Source organism: Podarcis cretensis, assembly GCF_951804945.1.
Source record: "Podarcis cretensis genome assembly, chromosome: Z".
NCBI lineage: Eukaryota > Metazoa > Chordata > Lepidosauria > Squamata > Lacertidae > Podarcis > Podarcis cretensis.
Genome location: NC_137184.1, coordinates 41,752,914 through 41,772,987, shown reverse-complemented (window position 1 = coordinate 41,772,987; position 20,074 = coordinate 41,752,914). Strand labels below are relative to the sequence as shown.

General features: G+C 46.7%; 1 long non-coding RNA gene across 4 annotated transcripts in view; it reads right to left on the bottom strand.

The window, feature by feature from the left end:
* Nucleotides 1-20,074, bottom strand: part of LOC307208318 — a 109,103-nt gene that overhangs the window by 50,820 nt on the left and 38,209 nt on the right. The gene's annotated exons all lie outside the window — the stretch shown is intronic.

Below are 20,074 nucleotides of genomic sequence, written 5' to 3'. Positions count from 1 at the left end.
TTTATAAGACCTTTGGCCGTTTATAAGACCTGGCTGTTTTCCAGCAGAAGGAAAATGAATTAGTTTCAGCCCAGTTGCCTTTTCCCCCTCCCCAGTAACACACAGAAAAAAGCTTCTTAACATCCCTACAGGGCTTAGCAATCTGAGCCAGAGGTGTGTGTGGGGGGGCGGGGGGGGATAAAATAGAGATGGAAAGGTTCTGCAGAGAAAGGTCAGCTGTTGACTTAGCATGCTGGCTGATTGTCTTTGACCCCAAAGCCTTGGTCTGCTTTGTTTGGTGATGTGGACATGGTACATAGAAGGCTTTCTGGAAAAGCAGACCAGACATCAGATTCAGAACTATGAATCTGTTATACACTCAAGAATGATAAAGCAACTGAAAAATGGGAGGCAATGGCTGTGTCTGTTCTGCAGGCACTTTGGTAGAGCATGAGACTCTTAACTTCAGGGTCATGGGTTCAAGCCCCATATTGGTCAAAAAGATCCCTGTACTAGATGACCCTTGTGGTCCCTTCCAACTTTACAATTATATGATTCTATGACTCTGTGCATTTGTGTGTACTGTGATGAGGTCTGAGAGCCGGTGTTGTGCAGTCAATAGAATGTTTCACTACAGACTCATCCTCACTTCCATTTGTCCTGTCACTTTCCCTTTGGGGAAAACCCGCTGTTTACTGCTGAATTGGAGCAAATATCAATTGGGTATTCCCCGGACTGAAGATTTAGCACTAAAGAGTGGGTTTTCCAGGGGAAATGATGCGGCAAAGGTAAAACTGCTCAGACTCTTGCCTAGAAAGCACAGGGGGAAATGGCAAACTGCACGGACCTGTGCTTTCTAGGCACAGGACAAGCAGAAGTGTAGACAAGTTCTGTTATGTACTGAGTTGAATAGGATCCAAACTGCAGAAGTCTGATTGGTCCTAGAACAATAGGATCCAAAAGGCAGCAGTCTGTTTGGTCCTAGAACAATAGGATTCAGAATGCAGCAGTCTGATTGGTCCTAGAACAATGCAGCAGTATGATTGGTTGGCAGAAACCACCCAATCATGCTCCAGATTGAAGTGAATCCACAACCTGATTGGCTTAGAGTAGAATTCCGGAATTAGCCAATCATGTGCAGCCCATTGTGTAAATAATGTATATAAAGCAGATACTTTGAAGGGACTTTCATTCATTCCTCCTCACCACTATGAGCTGAATAAAGAGCATGAAATCACTTTGCGACTCTGAGTATATTTCACTGGCGACGAAGGTGGGATCCCGCTGAGCTGACTGCCACACACAGCACCGCAGCACCGCCACCTGCCGCACCGCTGCCTCGCACCGTATATCCAGGCTTCAGCTCCGGGACACAAGGAACTCAGAATGGCAACCAACAGCAGCTTCTCGCCGTTCAACCCAGCATCTGGAGACTGGGAAGCATACGCCTCCCGTTTCACCTTCCTCCTAGAAGCCAAAGGGGTCACCGATGACGAAGACGCCAAGAAGAGGGCAATATTCTTCAGCGTCTGCGGAGAGGAGACATTTGAAATCGCCCGGGCTCTCCTTGCGCCTGAAGACGTTGCTACTGTTCCATACAAAACAATAATGGAACAGCTGAAGGGGCACTTTTCGCCACAGCCCTCAGTGGTGGCTCGTCGAAATGCCTTCTACGCAAAGCGGCAAGCCCCTGGGGAAACCATAAATGGGTTTGTGACCTCTCTCCGCCAAGCCGCCCGGTTCTGCAACTTCTCAGAGCTGGAGAACATGCTTCGTGACCGCCTCGTCGGTGGCCTGAGGGATGAGAAGCTGCAACGACGCCTCTACGCTAAGAAGAACCTAACGTTCCAGGTCGCTCTGCAGGAGGCCCTGGCAACGGAAGCTGCCAAGAGGTCGACGCAAGAGGCACGGCCGAGCCAGCCGTCCCAACCAAGGGTACACCACGAAGACCTCATCGACGACACAGGATCTGACAGGGAGGAGGTGCACCGAGTACAGCAGTGCACTCAAGCAGCCCACATACCACAACTGCCTCGACGAGAAGGAGGGAACTGCGCAAGCTGTGGAGAAAGTCACGAGAGGAGGACCTGCCATTTCCGCAACGCAGAGTGCAGGCAGTGCAGAAAATCGGGACACATTGCCCGGGTGTGTCGGGCTCAGCCCACCCGACGCCAGGCATCAGATGACCAATCCAAGAACCCCAGGTCCCGGGGTCCAACGCACCAAGACAACTCGACGGAGCTCACGGACTTCCAGGTATACCAGTTGCCCCACCCCAACGTAGAGAAAATTTATGTAGAGGTACAGATAGAGGGGGCCCCATGCCGCATGGAGCTTGACACGGGTTCAACTCTATCCATAATCTCGGCAAGGACCTTAAGGAAACTGTGTCCTACTGGGGGTCCCAAACTCAGGCCGGCCCCATTCACCCTCCGGGACTTCCAGAAACGTAAGGTCCCCACAATGGGGGTGGGGACCTTCAGGGTGCAATACCGAGGGCGGACGCGGCAACTGGACTTGCTTGTGGTCAAGGGCCCCTACATTAGCTTACTGGGATTGGCATGGTTTGGACCACTGGGGCTAGCTGTCACCGGGGTGAACCACACTAGCTTACAAGTGGACGTGGACGCCATATGCAAGGAGTTTCCGGGGGTTTTCGATGGGAAATTGGGACAGTATACGGGCCCCCCCATTGCTCTACAGCTTGACCCCGCAGTACGACCGGTCAGGCTCAAGGCCCGCCGGGTCCCGTTCGCCCTGAAACCCCGTATAGACGAGGAATTGGACCGGCTCATGGAGCAAGGAGTGCTGGAACCGTTGCCTAATGCCCCCTGGGAAACCCCAATTGTCACACCCGTCAAGCCTAATGGTTCAGTCCGCATCTGCACAGACTACAAATGTACCATAAACAAGGCCCTCACGGCCCATGCATACCCAGTGCCAGTGGTCAGCCATGTCCTTGCCACCCTGGCTGAGTCGAAAATTTTTGGCAAGCTGGACTTGGCCCAAGCATATCAACAGCTGCCAGTACATGAGGCCACAGCAGAGGCACAGACGATTGTGACGCACAGAGGAGCATTCAGGGTAAAGCGGCTGCAATTCGGTGTCAGCGTGGCACCAGGCATATTCCAGAATCTAATGGACTCTCTCCTTAAAGGGATTCCTGGCGTCACCCCCTTCTTCGATGATGTGTTGATTGCTGGGCCCACACCAGAGGAATTTGAGGACCGCCTCCGCACCGTTCTGCACCGCTTCCAGACAGCGGGTCTCAAGGTGAAGCAGGAAAAATGTCTACTAGGAGTGCCCCAGGTGGACTTTCTGGGATTTATGGTGGACGCAGAAGGGGTCCACCCGACTGGGGACAAGATACGGGCCATTTGTGATGCCCCAGCGCCCAAGAACAAGACTGAACTTCAGGCCTTCTTGGGACTATTAAACTTTTACCATTCCTTCCTTCCCCACAAGGCGGCGGTAGCGGAGCCCCTACACAGACTCCTGGACAAGCAGGCCCCTTGGGTTTGGGGCCAGCGCCAGGAGGCCGCATTCCAGGCAGTCAAGGACTTGCTTGTCTCAAACTCGGTCTTGGCACACTTCGACGAGAGGCTGCCGATGGTGCTAGCATGTGACGCCTCGCCCTATGGCATTGGCGCTGTCCTGGGACACCAACTCCCAGATGGAAGAGAGGTACCGGTGGCATACTTTTCCCAGACACTCAACACAACCGAGCGGAACTACTCACAAATCGACAAGGAGGGTCTGGCAATTGTGAAGGGAGTAAAAAAATTCCATGATTTCTTGTACGGGAGGCCCTTCACCGTGGTGACTGACCACAAGCCGTTGCTTGGCTTGTTTGCCCCCGAAAAGCAGACCCCCCCAAGTGCTGTCTCCTCGCGTCTTCAGGTGGTCAATTTTCCTTGCCAGCTACCAGTATGCACTGATTCACCACCCTGGGAAGGCGATGGGCCATGCGGACGCCCTCAGCAGGCTACCACTACCGGAAACAGGCCCCGACCCAGCACCTGCACAAGAGGTCATGAGCCTGGAGCTGCTTCCCAACCGCCCCATTCAGGCACAAGAAGTTGCACACCATTCCAAGAAAGATAGGGTCATCTCCCGGGTCCTGGACTGGGTGTGGAGGGGATGGCTCAGCAGCAGCCCCGGGCCAGAATTCGCCGGCTACACAACCCGCAAACATGAACTGTCGGCCCACAAGGGGTGCCTGTTATGGGGAAGCAGGGTCGTTGTTCCCCAGCCGCTCCGCAAAAGGGTCCTCACAGCCCTACACGAGACACACCCAGGGGTAGTAAGAATGAAGGCACTTGCCAGGAGTTATGTGTGGTGGCCGGGGATCGACGGAGAGATAGAGGCCTGGGTCAAACACTGCCAGGCCTGCCAAGAATCCCACCCAGATCCCCCAAGGGCCCCAGCCCAGTCCTGGGAGTCCGCCCGAGCACCATGGGCACGCCTGCATGTGGACTTCGCTGGCCCCTTTCAGGGGAAAACATTCTTCATAGTGGTGGACTCCTACACCAAATGGCTGGAAGTCGCACTGGTACCGTCCACTTCTACTCCGCAGCCATCCGGGTACTACGCAGGCTGTTTGCAACCCACGGGCTCCCTGACACTCTCGTCTCAGACAACGGGACTGCATTTACGTCAGGAGAATTCCAAACCTTCACAGCGCAGAATGCCATCCGCCACATCCGTTCGGCGCCATTCCACCCTGCCACCAATGGCCAAGCAGAACGCATGGTGCGGACCACCAAGGACACCCTTCGCCGCATGACGCAAGGGGATTGGGAGTACCGCCTTGCCACATTCCTCCTAGCACAGCACAGCACCCCAGCTCAACGACTGGCCGGAGCCCCGCTGAACTACTAATGGGTCAGCGCCTTGCAATCAGATTGGACCGCCTTCACCCCGATAGAGCTCAGGATGAGGTAGTGGTGGGGGAAGGCAGGAACCCCCGGACCTTCGAGGCCCAGGACCCAGTGTACGCAAAGAATTTTGGGGCAGGCCCTGCATGGGTACCCGCCACAGTCACCAGGGTCACTGGCCCCGTGTCGTACGAGGTGCTAACAGATGGGGGGCAATGCTGGCGCCGCCACTGCAACCAGATACGGCGACGATTCCCGGGAGAAAACCAGGAGGAGGAGGACAGGTCAGAGGAGTCCCAAGGGAACAGTGGGGCAGTGAGGCCCATAGAGCAGGAGGGGCCAGCAGGAGAGGCAGAATCAGTAAATAGAGAGGACCCGCGAGGCCGAAAGGACACCGGAACCAGAACCATGACTGAGCGAGCCGGTTGCGCCAGACCAAACAGCCCCATCACAGCCAGCATCCTTGGAACACGAGCCAGAACCTGAACCCCGGACCAGGGAACACCCCAGGCCGCAACGCACACGTAGGCCGCCAGCATACCTTGAGGACTATGAATGCGACCTCCCGGGCAGGACTGGAACTTAGAGGGGAGGGGTGTTATGTACTGAGTTGAATAGCATCCAAACTGCAGCAGTCTGATTGGTCCTAGAACAATAGGATTCAGAATGCAGCAGTCTGATTGGTCCTAGAACAATGCAGCAGTATGATTGGTTGGCAGAAACCACCCAATCATGCTCCAGATTGAAGTGAATCCACAACCTGATTGGCTTAGAGTAGAATTCCGGAATTAGCCAATCATGTGCAGCCCATTGTGTAAATAATGTATATAAAGCAGATACTTTGAGGGGACTTTCATTCATTCCTCCTCACCACTATGAGCTGAATAAAGAGCATGAAATCACTTTGCGACTCTGAGTATATTTCAAGTTCTTAGGTGGGTCAGATCCAGGTTTGAATGTCGGCGTGCCCATGAAACACTGTGGGGTAACCTTGACATAGTAATAATAAGGTTGTTCCTTTGAGGCAAACCATCCTGAGGCAAGCAGGCCTGCAGAAGGCATGAAATAAACATGCAAACAAAAGCAATAACAAATAACGGGAAAAGTTATTTGGAGGACTAGTTTGACATCTCTTGACCATAAAGCGAATGACTGTGAAGTCCATTGGTCTTTAAGGGTGAGCCATAACTGCTCTTGAGTAGCAAGTGGCCACCACTGCCTGCCTCTTACAGTATGCAGCTCTAAATTATAACCATGCCATTAGCTAATAATGAGTTGGCATGTATATTTTGCTACCCCAGAACCGTGAACGGAAAGGAATGGAGGACTTGCATCCCAGTAAGATTCTCTAGCTACTATTGCAGTTACTAGCTATTATTGCCACATTAGCACCATACATTTAAAGTACATTTAAAGCACACACTTCCCCCCACAAGGATTGGGGATTTTATTTTTTCAAGGGTGCTGGGAATTGCAGTCTTGTACTGGAAGTAAACTACAGTTCCCAGGATTTTTGTGTGTGTGCGCGCGCTATAAATGCATGGTGTGTATGCATTCTGAGTAGTACTATAGCACCGAGCACTATTACTGTCATACTATATTATCTCTCCTCTAGCCAAACCTGCTGCAAACCTAGCTTTTACAACGCAGGGCACTTAGCCTCTACGAAGACCTGTGCTGTGCTCTACAGGGAAGCTGTCACACACACAAAAGAACCATCATGTTCTACTAAATTGCCAATTCTCCGTTTTGAATTACCTTCTGAACTTTTCCTCCTCACCCTAGCAGGGGCCTGGAGACAAGAAGTCTGCTCTCTCTTGTCAGGCTCTCCCGCCTGAGCCTCTTCTGACATGAATCTGAAACATCTAGGCATTCAGCTTAGTCTGAGGCAACATCAGAGCCAGTGAGGCAGGGAAATAAGACCAAAGATATTTAAAGGACATTTTCTGTGTTCTGTTTCACTCTTCTGAGCTGCTACCCTGCTTAATCAAAAGTGTGTTTTTGATTAATCAAATGCCTTTTTGAGGTGCTGTGCACATTGAATTTACCTGCACATTGCATCATTCCCATCCCACACTATTTGTCAATAATAATAATAATAATAATTTTTATTTATACCCTGCCCTCACCAACCAAGGCCGGGCTCAGGGCGGCTAACAAGCAATAATAAAAACAAGTTGAATGAATACAACTCAAAAACAAGATTAAAATGTAATTAAAATATTGAAACATTAAAATATTAAAATGCAGCCTCATCACAGGAGGAGAAAGGAAAAAGAAACACAATCTGAAACACATCCTGTGGGAATTGTTATAATTCATTGTCTGCCGAGAATAGACTTCTTTTTCTAGAAAGAAAGGTGTCAGAACTCACCATGAACACCCTCTACCTTGTTCTCTGATAATGGCAATGACTCTCACCTGAGAGCTGCAGGAACTGAGTACCAGTGAGTTCTGGCTGAAAAAACAAAGCCCTGGACTTCTCAAGCATTTGCTATGTACATGTGTACACAGAAAGAACTTCCTATTGAGGCCACTCCCTCTTTTCATGTTTAACTTGTTTGTGAACAAAACAGGCAAAACAGGAAGCAGCATAGTAACTTAGCTGCCTCCGTATCCCATTATGTATCTTCTGTATAAAGGCAAAGGCCCCCTGGATGGTTAAGTCCAGTCAAAGGTGACTATGGGGTTGCGGTACTCATCTCACTTTCATGCCGAGGGAGCCGGCGTTTGTCCACAGACAGCTTCCCGGGTCATGTGGCCACTTCTGGCACAACTGGACACCCTGAAAGAAATTAGAGTGCACAGAAATGCCATTTGCCTTCCCGCTGCAGTGGTACCTATTTATCTACAGTGGTAGCTCAGGTTAAGAACTTAATTCGTTCTGGAGATCCGTTCTTAACCTGAAACTGTTCTTAACCTGAATCACCACTTTAGCTAATGGGGCCTCCCGCTGCTGCTGCTGCTGCTGCCGCGCCGCCAAAGCACGATTTCTGTTCTCATCCTGAAGCAAAGTTCTTAACCCGAGGTACTATTTCTGGGTTAGCGGAGTCTGTAACCTGAAGTGTATGTAACCTGAAGCGTATGTAACCCGAGGTACCACTGTACTTGCACCGGCATGCTTTCGAACTGCTAGGTTGGCAGGAGCTGGGACAGAGCAACAGGAGCTCACTCTGTTGTGCAGATTCCAACCGCCAACCTTCCGATCAGTAAGCCCACAAGGCTCAGTGGTTTAGACCATAGCGCCATCTGCATCGCCATCTTCTGTATATCAGTATATTAACACAACTCTGTGTGTGTGTGTGTGTGTGTGTGTGTGTGTGTGTAACACAAAGGACTTAGCTATACCGCTGCAAATAAAACATTTTAAGTGTGTTTTAAGTGCAATATACAATGTGGCACAGATTGCGATGGTGAGCCTTATGGAAAATTAAATGCATTTTTAAAAGCGCTTTTTTAAAAAAGCATTTTCATAACGGTTTTTATATGTGTGTAGATTCCATCTTAGTGCCTGTAGAAACACTAACTGAGCAGAATAGAGAACACAATTTTTGTTGTGCACTAGTTTGAAAGCATGTCAAACTGTGTGTACACGGATAGCTCCTGCCACTTTGGGTGATGTTATCGTACAAATGTGTGCACAATCTCAAATCACTATGTACAAAAGTGCACCAGGGAAACCTCCCCTCCCCCAATGCCAAGTGTGTGGACAGGCTCAATATCTGGAAAACAAACATTTTTAAAGAAAAGGGGGGCAGAGGGGCAAATGATTGTGGCTGAATCTGTACCAGGGAAACCTGCAGTCTTCCATATTTTGCTGGCCTCCCTTAGTGACCAACTCCCAGTGACCCTGGGTCGCAAAGCTAACCCAAGACATTTTAACACCTGAGTTGGTCCCAAAATGGCACGCTCCCCCCTCCAGGGAAGAAGGTGTGAGGGAAGATCTACATCAGGAGAAAGCGGGGGTGGGGAGGGGGCAATCAACCTGTCACCTCACCTTGCCTTATGGGTGAGCTGTCCCTGCTGGGTTCCATGCTATCTGAGAGGGATAGTGTTCCTGGCTAGCACAGAGTGAATCCTCTACTCATGCCTACTCTCTCCCTTTAAAATCCACAGCTGCTATTAGACAAAGGATGAATAATATACCCACCCATTATCAATTAGCTGCCAAATTTTCCTGTGGTCTCTTTAGGTAGTGAGGCAGATCAAGCATGAGGGTGTTAAGATACAAAGAGGCTATTATGGCAGGTTTATGGAACAAGTTCTAAAGTTTACTAAAACAGGAGGAAAATATGGATTATTTTTTTTTAAAAAAGAAAATGTTGCGTATGAAAGCAACAAAAGCCCAGAAGCAGAACTTGCTTGCAGGCTGGCTAATGATAAAAATGTTGCAAGTTGGTCTTATGCTGCCTGCCCAAATATTTCATCATCTCTTCCCTTTTAAAATATGCTGCTGTGTTTATTATTGAATCTATACTCTGTGAATGGAGAAAGGGGGTTGGGGAGCATGGATAGTTAATAGCATTTCTCGATTTTAATGAAGGAAAGTCAATTCACCTTGAAGGAAATTCCCCTGGACTAAATGAGATTGAGCTATGTGTTCTCCCCTGAGAAATTCCCCATGGTAATTTCATTACAGAAAGAGATTGTGGGTTTTTTTCCTGGTGTGTGTTTTTTTAAACCCTCTCAAAGTCAAACTCTACTGCAATTGTTGTTTGAGCTTGACACAGATTGTATGCATTACTCTGTAGTGGATTTCATCCACTTTCAATGAGCTTGAGAAGTCAGATTTCAGACTGTGATACTGAGCAGCAACATTCATAGAGTAAAAACAGAATACAGTGGTACCTCAGGTTACAGACGCTTCAGGTTACAGACTCCGCTAACCCAGAAATAGTACCTCGGGTTAAGAACTTTGCTTCAGGATGAGAACAGAAATTGTGCTCTGGTGGCGCGGCAGCAGCGGGAGGCCCCATTAGCTAAAGTGGTGATTCAGGTTAAGAACAGTTTCAGGTTAAGAACGGACCTCCAGAACGAATTAAGTTCTTAACCCGAGGTACCACTGTACTTGAAGATAATGAGATAATAGTAAAAATAATTTATTTTTTGTACCTGCCCATCTGACTGGGTGGCCCCAGCCACTCTGGGTGGCTTCCGATAGAATATAAAAGAACACATAATACACCACACATTAAAAGCTTCCTGATACAGGGCTGCCTTCAGATGTCTATGGAAGGTTGTAAAATTATTTATCTCTTTGACATCTGGCAGGAGGGTGTCCCACAGGATGGGCGTCACTAGCGAGAAGGCCCACTGCCAGGTTCCCTGTATGGTGATACGACCTGCACGTGGGGTTCTCTGATAATACATGGGATTCTCAGTGCCTTTACTTTTTCTTCTCTCTAGTTTTCCACCTAGGCTTCCACTCTTATTTAATCTGGAAATGGCACCCTCCATTCTCTCACTTTTTATGGAGAAACCAGACCATGTAACTGCTAGCCTCCTGCACCTCAGCTTTGTTCTGCATTTCTCGAATTGCATAAACTAAGCGATGACCTCTTTTAAATGCATGTGTCTATGAAACTGTTCAGTGCTCTATTCACTGACTGGCAGTGGCTCGCCAATGATCTCAGACTGGGATCTTTCTTACTCATACCTGCAGATGCCAGTGATTGAACTTGGGGTCTTCTGCATACCAAACATGAACTCCTGTGCTACAGCAAGAAAGAAAGAAAAGCAGTAAGTCAAGCCCTAACCTTCACCCATCAATAACAGGAACAGGCTCACTAGGGTAGGGTTTCCCAAATGTGGGTCTCCAGCTGTTTTTGGACTACAACTCCCATCATCCCCAGCTAGCAGGCCCAGAGGTCAGGGATGATGGGAATTGTAGTCCGAAAACAGCAGGAGACCCAAGTCTGGGAAACCCTGCACTAGGGGACAACCAGTAGCACCAAGACCAGTGTAAATCAATAAACAAGATTAAAATTCTGTATAAAGAACTTGGGAAATAAACAGGTCTTTGCTGGGTGATGGAAAGATGATCAGGTAGGTGCCTGATGGCTTTAAAAGAAGATTAGATAAAATTCATTGAGAATAAGGTTAACTTTGGTTGCTAGCCATTTCTGCCTCCACTGCTGGAAGCAGAATGCTCCTGGATACCCTTTGTTGAAAATCATCAGGGCCCTGTTGCCCTCAGGGCCTGTTTGAGCATCTGGTTGGTCACTGTGTGACCAGGATGCTGAACTAATTGTCCTTTGGCCTGATCCAGCAGAGCTCTACTTAAATTCTCAAGTGTCGAATTTAATACGATAGCAATGCCCAATCCCAGTTACTAATCAGGCAGCTGCATACTGAGTTTTCCAAAGAGTCTTCAAAGGCAAATCTAACAGCCACAGTTTTGCTAACATAAGCAGAAGGGAATGGCCCTAATGACCTTTGAATACTAGTGTGATGCTAATCTACAGTGTTGCATCTCTTGATATTCAAGGAATCCATTTTATAATCCAAACTGATAATGGGCTGCAGTATTCCAGGGAAGCTAAATCAATGCTGTCAACAAGAAAGCCTCTGAATACAGAGAGGATTATAAGAGATTTCCTTTACACAGGCTGGGGATTTGGAACTGATCTATCACCTCAGTAATTTCCAATGTTATGCCTGCAATCGTATGCAGTCCTACCTAATAATAAATCACTTTGAACTTAGTGGGTCTTATTTCTGCATGATCATGGGTAGGATTGGGCTGTATGTCCCCAGTTGTTGTGTTCTTTTACATTATATTCTGAATGTCCAAAATCCAAATGCAATGCCATGTTTTTTTTAAATAAGCCTTTCTCAATCTTAGGTCTCCACATGTTGTTGGACTACAAACCGCATCATCCCTAGCTAACTGGACAAGTGGTCAGGGATGCTGGGAGTTGTAGTCCAACAACCTCTGGGGACCCAAGGTCGAGAAAGGCTGTTTTAAATAGTGTTATGTGGTGATCAGCACCATGGATAGCACTGTGGCATAATAATAGACTCTTCCATGCCATTCTGGTGCTATATGATCATAGAGATAAACAGTTTTCATCTGTGGTGATATGGGTAAGGGAAGGGTAGCTGCATGGTTTGGGCAAGGAAAGCTCGACGTGATACAGGAAGGAACATCAGCAAAGCATTTTGGAATGAGTGTTCCCAAAGAAAGGTATCTGAAGAAGTGTGCATGCACACGAAAGCTCATACCAAGAACTAACTTAGTTGGTCTTTAAGGTGCTACTGGAAGGAATTTTTTTATTTTGTTTTGACTATGGCAGACCAACACGGCTACCTATCTGTAACCCAAAGAAAAGCATCGCACAAATGTTCCATCTTGCTCTCTCTCAAATAACTCACAAGAAGCTTTTGTGACCATTAAATTTAGTAGAAATGGTGGCTTTAAAGTAAGATTAGACAAGTTTGTGGAGGATCATGGCATTAAATAGCTGTTAGCCATGATAGTTGCATGGAGCGTCCAACATCAGGAGCGGTATGCCACTGAGTAAGTGACTGGAGGTGGCAACAGCAGGGAGGGCAATGATTTTATGCTCTGCTGAAAAGCTTCTCAGCAAGCATCTGTCTAACCAGCTATGGGAAATGGGTGGCTACACCGACATAGCTTTGTCAAGGCTACTCCTTTTGTTGGCATCCGTCTGTCTCAGGAGACAATGGAGGAGTGAAAGCTTAGCCCTGAGATCACCACCCTTAAACACCCTGCTGGTGCCCAGCAAGACCCACTGTCCGTTTTTGTCTGCATTTTATTTGTTTTGCGGTGTATATTGGTGCTTTGCCTGTTTATTAGGTTCTGCCAGTTTTTTGTCTGTCTTGTGGTTCTTAGATTTCCTAATATGCCCCCAGACCTAAAAAGTCGAGGAGCCTTGGCATAGGCACAAGCAGGTGCATGGACATTCTCATTACAGACAATCAGGGTAACTCCTGGGTGTCTAATTGTGGGGCCAGACAAGGTGCCCAACACTGGGAGCAGGGCCAAGAGCAGCGCCCCGCTGCTCTGCACTTGTCTGATGTCCCCTTCCACCTTAGGATGCTATTAGCTCCAAGGTGGGCTAATAAAATCCCTCAACAACTGTTTGAGGTTTTACTGCAGGACTGGGGGATGCTTTTTAACCCAAGGGTGACATGCCTTCCTAAGCAGCCTTCAGAGGGACACAGTGGTGGGTGGAGCGAGAGGCAAAAGTGGGCAACGGACATACTGTTAATTTTACCTTTCTGAAGTAGGCTGATTCCTAGGCACACTCACACACCTTTCCCTGTTCTCCACCCAGACAAGAAAGAGTTGTTTTCATAGCTGAAGAACAGGTTCCACCCAAGCAGAACAAACAAAATAATACTTGAGGTGTGAAGAAGTGGAGGCTGTTACCTAGGAAGAGATTTGAGCGCCAGACAGAGGGGTCTGGAGGGCCACATCTACACCCAGGCTGGAAATTCCCTTCCCCTGCTTTCTCTTGTACATAGGAATAGGGATAGAATCATGGAGTGGGAAGGGACCTTGAGGGCCATTTATTCCAACCCCATGCAATACAAGAGTATGTTTCCTTTATTTTCTGTCCAATCACAAAGTTATGTTCATTATTACACAGGCTTCAAATTCTACATGCAAGTTATTTTATAATTTTCATTCTTTGACGAAACTTTTAAGCTGGCAGGAAAACTGAGTCGAAAAAAGATTTAAAACTTGGATTGGTTAAGCAACATGCTTTTTTGTTTCAGCAAAAACCTGTACTGAAATTGAAAGTGTTGTTTTGTGAAGCACAGTACCAATAAATTGGTTCTTGGTCATGTGAGGCCTTTATTTTCTAGTCTTGCATCACATAGTTTTTTTGGGGGAAAGAGAGGTTTCCGCACAAGTGCTAACTCAGTGCCCAAGCAATGACATATATTTATGGGAGGTGATGGCCATTGTAAAAATGCTTCCTAGCTGTCTACAGCCTTCAAAGGAACCACAAGCTGAACAAACACAAAAAACAGGTTGTGGGAGGAAGGGGGACTTTTAAAGAGTAAGCATACTTCACAAGGACAACATTACTATTATGGTTACTGCTTAAAAGCAAAGTTTGTCAATCACCTGATGACATAATTTTTATTGTATTTTTTGGCTGCATTATTTGATTTCAAAAATGCCTTGGGCCCCACTGTGATCCTGATCAGAATCCACCCCACCTATTTGCAGTGGGAATAAAGTGCTGCTGGCGGCAATGGCTCATTCCTCCCGTCATACATCTGTGGTTGCCGGGTTCCTGTCCCAAAACATGACAGCAACTCTCACTTGAAAGTAAGGAAGGAATATTTATTCAGGTGAATGGCAGCACAAGCTCAGCAGCAAGCATGGAAAGTCAAGATTCCAAGGCACATGAACAAGGCAAGAAGTTCACAACCAAATGGAAGCTACAAAGTTGTCCCAACAGTAGACAACCCCTTTCCCTCCCAGCCTTTAACAATGAAGCAGGGTGGATTCACTTATTAGGCTTTCTCTCACTGGATTCTAGACACATCAAAGAAGCATTTCAGTTAAACGCGTTGTAAACTTTGTAAGAGAAATTGGCAAAAACAGAACTCCCATAGCCCCATCTGGTGTCAGAGTGTTATAATGTATATACAGCGCATATGAAGCGCTTTTTCTTTGCCAGTGTAGCTGAGTCCCCTGTCCCTAGGGTTCTGCGCTACAGACTACTCCTCAGAGTTGCAATTCCTTGCTACCCTTAATAAATGGCAATGTCCTGAATTCTTTGAGTTGGGGGAGTGTGCTTCAAAGGTATGGTATACCTAGCCACAGTCCTGATCTATCTTCCCCACCCCACTTTTCCATGCTGGCTACATACCAACCAGCAACCAGGTACACAGGACTGCACTACATGATGAGCATGACGACTGGCTTGACCTTGAGAAAGCCAGTAGTAGCCAGTGCTGCTTGTGGGGGAAGATGAATCCCAGGACAGGAATACAGGAAGCTGCCTTATACCAAGCCAGACCATTGGTTCATCCAGCTCAGGAATGTCTACTCTAACTGGCAGCCGATCTCCAGGGTTTCAGGCTGGGTTTGGGGTTGAACCTGAGACCTTCTGCATGCAAATTAGATGCTCTTATTACTGAGCTACAACTCTTCCCATAGCTAGGGGGCTGGCCGAGGGCAGGCTGAGATTAGTGGGGCATTGGCCTAATGGACCAACCTCCACTATTTGTTCTCTTTCCTTTTTTATTTATTAAAAAAAGGTTATTCAAAAAAGATTTATTCAAAAGTAACAATACAGTTATAATACATTTTCAATCAATACATTCCTCTCCACAGACAGCTCTGTGATGATGATAGCATTAAAATATCCTGTTCTTCTTCAATAAAAGAGAAAAGCGGAGACACGATCTGGTCTCCCTTCTTTCCCCATCTCATTCCTCCCTAACCCACTCTTTTTAGAAATGTAGTTAGATTGTACACAAGAGGAAGTACCGTAGATGCTGTGCAACGTGTACCGGACATCAAGCTATGTGGTGTTTGAGGCACCATAAACCCCAAGTTCCTGATGTACAGGCTGATAACTTGACCTGGAGGTCCAGCCAATTTCTTTTGAATCCAGTTCTAAGGCACTATTAACACACTCCCCAGAGCACCGAGAAGTCTCTTTGAGTTCCAGCAATGTCATCTCTGAGCAAGCAATAATAGGAGTAAAGAGTTAGAATTGTGATGTCCGCCTAAAGTGTGCTCTGGTTGGTGTATGGGTTGGGTCCAAAGGGTGACGGTAAGCTATACTGCGGCCCTAAGTGGGACTTTCAAATCAGAATGCCAAAGGTGGGGCCTGAACAGTGGGACCTTGAGCTGGTGCAGCATCTAGGACACCATCCCCTTCCCTTGTGAGTAATGCTGCTTTAATACTGCATCAACCACACTGACTTGTTTCCCAGTTGAATTAAGAAAGGAGCTTGATGCAACTTACTCTCATGTAGGTAAGTAGACAGAAGACTGCAGGCAGCAGACATCATTCACCAAAGTAGAAATCACAGCAATTGCTCCAGGGGCATACAGTGGGCTTAAAGGCTGAGTGAGGTTTTGAACCCAGGTCTCCTAGGCCCTAACCTGTACATTGCAGCACCTCTGTAAATCACAGTACAATATACCATATTTTTCCATGTATAACATGCCCCCGTGTATAAGACAACCCCTATTTTTGGGGACTCAAAATTAAGAAAATAGGGGGAGATTTCCCAGAGTTCTTAAGCTTTTTGGGGGGGATTGCCCAGAGTTGTTGAGCTTTTGGGGGGGATTGCCAAAAATCACTCACCCCCAATTTTTAACATTCATTTACAGTAAAAAAACCTTGTCTTATACACGGAAAACTACAGTACTTAGAACCCTTAATGAACTACAGCTCCTATAATTCTTTGAGGGAAACCATTACTGCTTAATGTGGTATCATAGTTGGATTATGCCTGGCATTGACTCTGGCTGCAGCTCCTGTTGGCTCCTCTGCCTTCCAACCCACCGGTCCTAGTGATCACCAGATACCACTGCTGGGAGCTGCCCATTGCTGGCCCAGTAAACCCAGATCCTGGGTCTGAGAATTATTGCTAAACTACCAGTTTTAGCCCAGCAGCTAAAAGTGATTGCAAAATAAGCATTTCCATATTATTGTTATTATTATTTCTCAGAATTGCTTTTTTAAAAGAGAGCAACAGAGGTGGAAAGTCTTGAATGCTATCAAGAGGGTGCTGAAAATTTCTCCTTTCTTTCCTTCCCCTTTTTTTTTTCTGAAAGAAAAGAAGTGCTTGGAAGCAGAAGGTGCATTTTGAAATACTGCTCCTGTTATAGTTGAGTAGGTCTCTCCAGCATTGATATTCATAAGTCTTTTTGTGTCTGTGTACCCAGGTTTCATTTCATCATATTTCTAATTGCTTTGCAGGAAGTTGTGCATCCATAATGCCTCCAGCTGCAGGTTTTCTTTTAGGAGGAAAAAACATATATTGCAAAATGTTAATGATTACCTCCATGCCCCCACTCCCAATTGGCTAATTTTAACGCAGTTGGTGGGCCCCAGCTACTAGCAGCAAAACTGGAACATAGGAAGCACATTCATTCATTCTGTATACGATCTTTCATTCAAAGATCACAGGGCAGTTCACAACATAAAAAGTACAAAATGAGAACACAAACTACAAAATAACATAATAAAACCAAACCAAACCATTAACCTCCCTGCCAGAAACACATTTAAAAGGACATAGAATGTTAATCAGCCAAAGGCTCAGTTGAAGAGAAACGTTTGAGCCTGGCACCTAAATATATTTAATGAAGGAGCCAGACGAACCTCTCTGGGCAAAGCATTCCACATACTGTATGGGGAGCCACTGCAGAAAAGGCCCATTTTTGTGTTGTCCCACCCCCGGGCCTCAGATGATTATTTGCAGGGTCCAGGTAGGTTCATGTGGACAGAGGTATTCCTGGGGGTATTGCGGTCCTGAGCTGTTTAAGGCTGTATAATGCAAAACCAGCACTTTGAATTGGTCCAGGAAGCTAACTGGCAGTCAGTGCAGCTGGGCCAGGATCGGTGTGATATGTTCAAACCATTTTGCCCCGATGAGCAACCTGACCGCTGATCTTGCACCAGCTACAGTTTCCAAACCCGTTTTCAGGTAGTACCAGTAATCTAACCTAGAGGTTTCCAGAGCATAGACAACAGATGTTAGGCTATCCCTGTCCAGATAAGCGCACATCTGATGGAAGGCACTCCACTCCATTGGGTTATTTAGCTCAGTATTGTTTTCACTGACTGGCAGTGGCTTACACGGTTTGCTTTGAGTTAATCACCCTGCCAACAAAGGTCCGTATAGTTATAGCTATGGTTTCCCAGTAGTGATGTATGGAAGTGAGAACTGGACCACAAAGAAGGCTGATCACTGAAGAATTGATGCTTTTGAATTATGGTGCTGGAGGAGACTCTTGAGAGTCCCATGGACTGCAAGAAGATCAAACCTATCCATTCTGAAGGAAATCAGCCCTGAGTGCTCACTGGAAGGACAGATCCTAAAGCTGAGGCTCCAATACTTTTGCTATGTCATGAGAAGAGAAGACTCCCTGGAAAAGACCCTGATGTTGGGAAAGATGAAGGGCACAAGGAGAAGGAGACGACAGAGGGAGAGATGGTGGGACAGTGTTCTCGACGCTACAAACATGAGTCTGACCAAACTGTGGGAGGCAGTGGAAGACAGGAGGGCCTGGTGTGCTCTGGTCCATGGGGTCACGAAGAGTCGGACACGACTAAATGACTAAACAACAACAACCTTGGTAAAACAAACAAACAAACAAACAAACAAACAAACAAACACCCTCTTCCTGTAGCCTTCTGAGAGCAGTACTAATGGGAAACGTCCCAAAAGGTATGGGAGCCAGGCCATGTTTATCTGACAACAGAGTAGGCATTATGCATTGCTATTTGGCAAGGTGCCAGGACCTTCCTGTAATTCCCACCTCATCTTGACACGTGCTGCTTGTTTTTCATTTTTCGTTTTGCTCCCCACAACCTATAATGCTGGCATGCAGCCATCTTGACCTGCACTCAGTTTGCAAGATTAACGAATAAAATTGTGGCTGCAAAAGCAAAACTAATGATGAGAAATGTAGCCAGTGCACGGAGGAAGCAGGGCAAGAGAGGGGTATGTAAATAAATGTCAGGCTGAGGTATGAGGAGCCTGCAGACATTTAATCAGAAAGGGAAAACACTGCTACGATAAGAATTACCTTGAGTCATTTGTGACAACGTACAGTCCCCGTTGCTACACAAACACATTGAAAAACAAATGTGGTGTGGTAAGAAAATCAGGAAGAAATCTCTGCATGGGATAAGATCTGAGAGTATATGATGCAGCTATCCAGGCCTGGCGTCAACACCTCCTGACACTAGCAGGCACCTGCCAGGGCTCCAGGGCTCTTGGAAGATCCCAGTGATGCCAATGCCAATTCTGGGGTTCCCACTCCAGGTAGCAGACAGTTCATACCCGCCAACATTTCTCTGATGAAAATAGGGATGTCCCATTCCATAATGATAATTTTACTATTTATACCCCACACACTTTACTGGGTTGCCCAAGCCACTCTGGGCAGCTGCCAACATATATAAAAACATAATAAAATGTTAAAAAAAACCCAAAACTTCCCTATACAGGATTGCCTTCAGATGGCTCAGGGGTTGGATAATTCCATACGTTTCTGCAATGAAAATAGGGACGCCCTAGGGAAAGCGGGACATTCCAAGATCAAATCAGAAACCGGGACGGCTTCTCTAAACAAAAAATGTCCCTGGAGAATAGGAACACTTGGAGGGTCTGTTATGAGCTGTCATTATACATTTCCCCAACTGCCCTGAGGTGCCTAGGCATACAGATAGCAAGCTGAGTATGGAAGCCCCAGGACTCAGAATTGTAATTAAAATGTAACATTGAATTTATTCTAGAGTGAATCAGAAATCTCCCAGAAAGTCAGGACTCTTTCGACCCCAGTTCCAGCCCTGCCAATGTTATTGTCGCACACTTTGATGACATCACCTCAAGCCATGGGAAAGTAGAGGGGGAGACTTGCTACAGATCTATCAGCATTGCAAATTTAATCAACCTTAATAACAATCAGATGCTTTTTCGCATCCAGCAGGTGACAAGCAATTGCTTAAGCATCAGTTGTTGTTGCTTGTCCTTCTTACAGCAAACACAAACAGGAGCTTTGATTAAAGACTTCAGTCTTTTTCCAAGCCAAACTTCTCTTTAGGAATTAGTGTCAGGTTGCATGCATGCCATAAAGCACATCGAAACCACTAAGAATCCTGAGAACTGTAGTTTACTACTTGGAGAGCTACCATTCTCAGCATTCTTGATCACCTACAGTTCTCAGGATTCTTTTGAGTGGGTATGACATGCTTTTGATGTCCTTTAAATGTATGGTGCATACATATCTGAAGACTAGGAAGAGAGGGACCTGAATTTAAGTCTCCACTCAGCCATGAAGCTCACTGGGTGATCATGGGTGGGTTACTTTCTTCAAGACAAACCCATCTTACTTGATTGCTGTGAAGATTAAAGGACTGGAGGGGAAAGTGTGTATGGTGCTTAAGCAAAGGTGAGATAAACAAGCAGTAAATATCCTTCAAAGAAAATCAACCATCACTTCCTGGGACATCTGTTTCTTCTATCGATTTACCAGAATGATA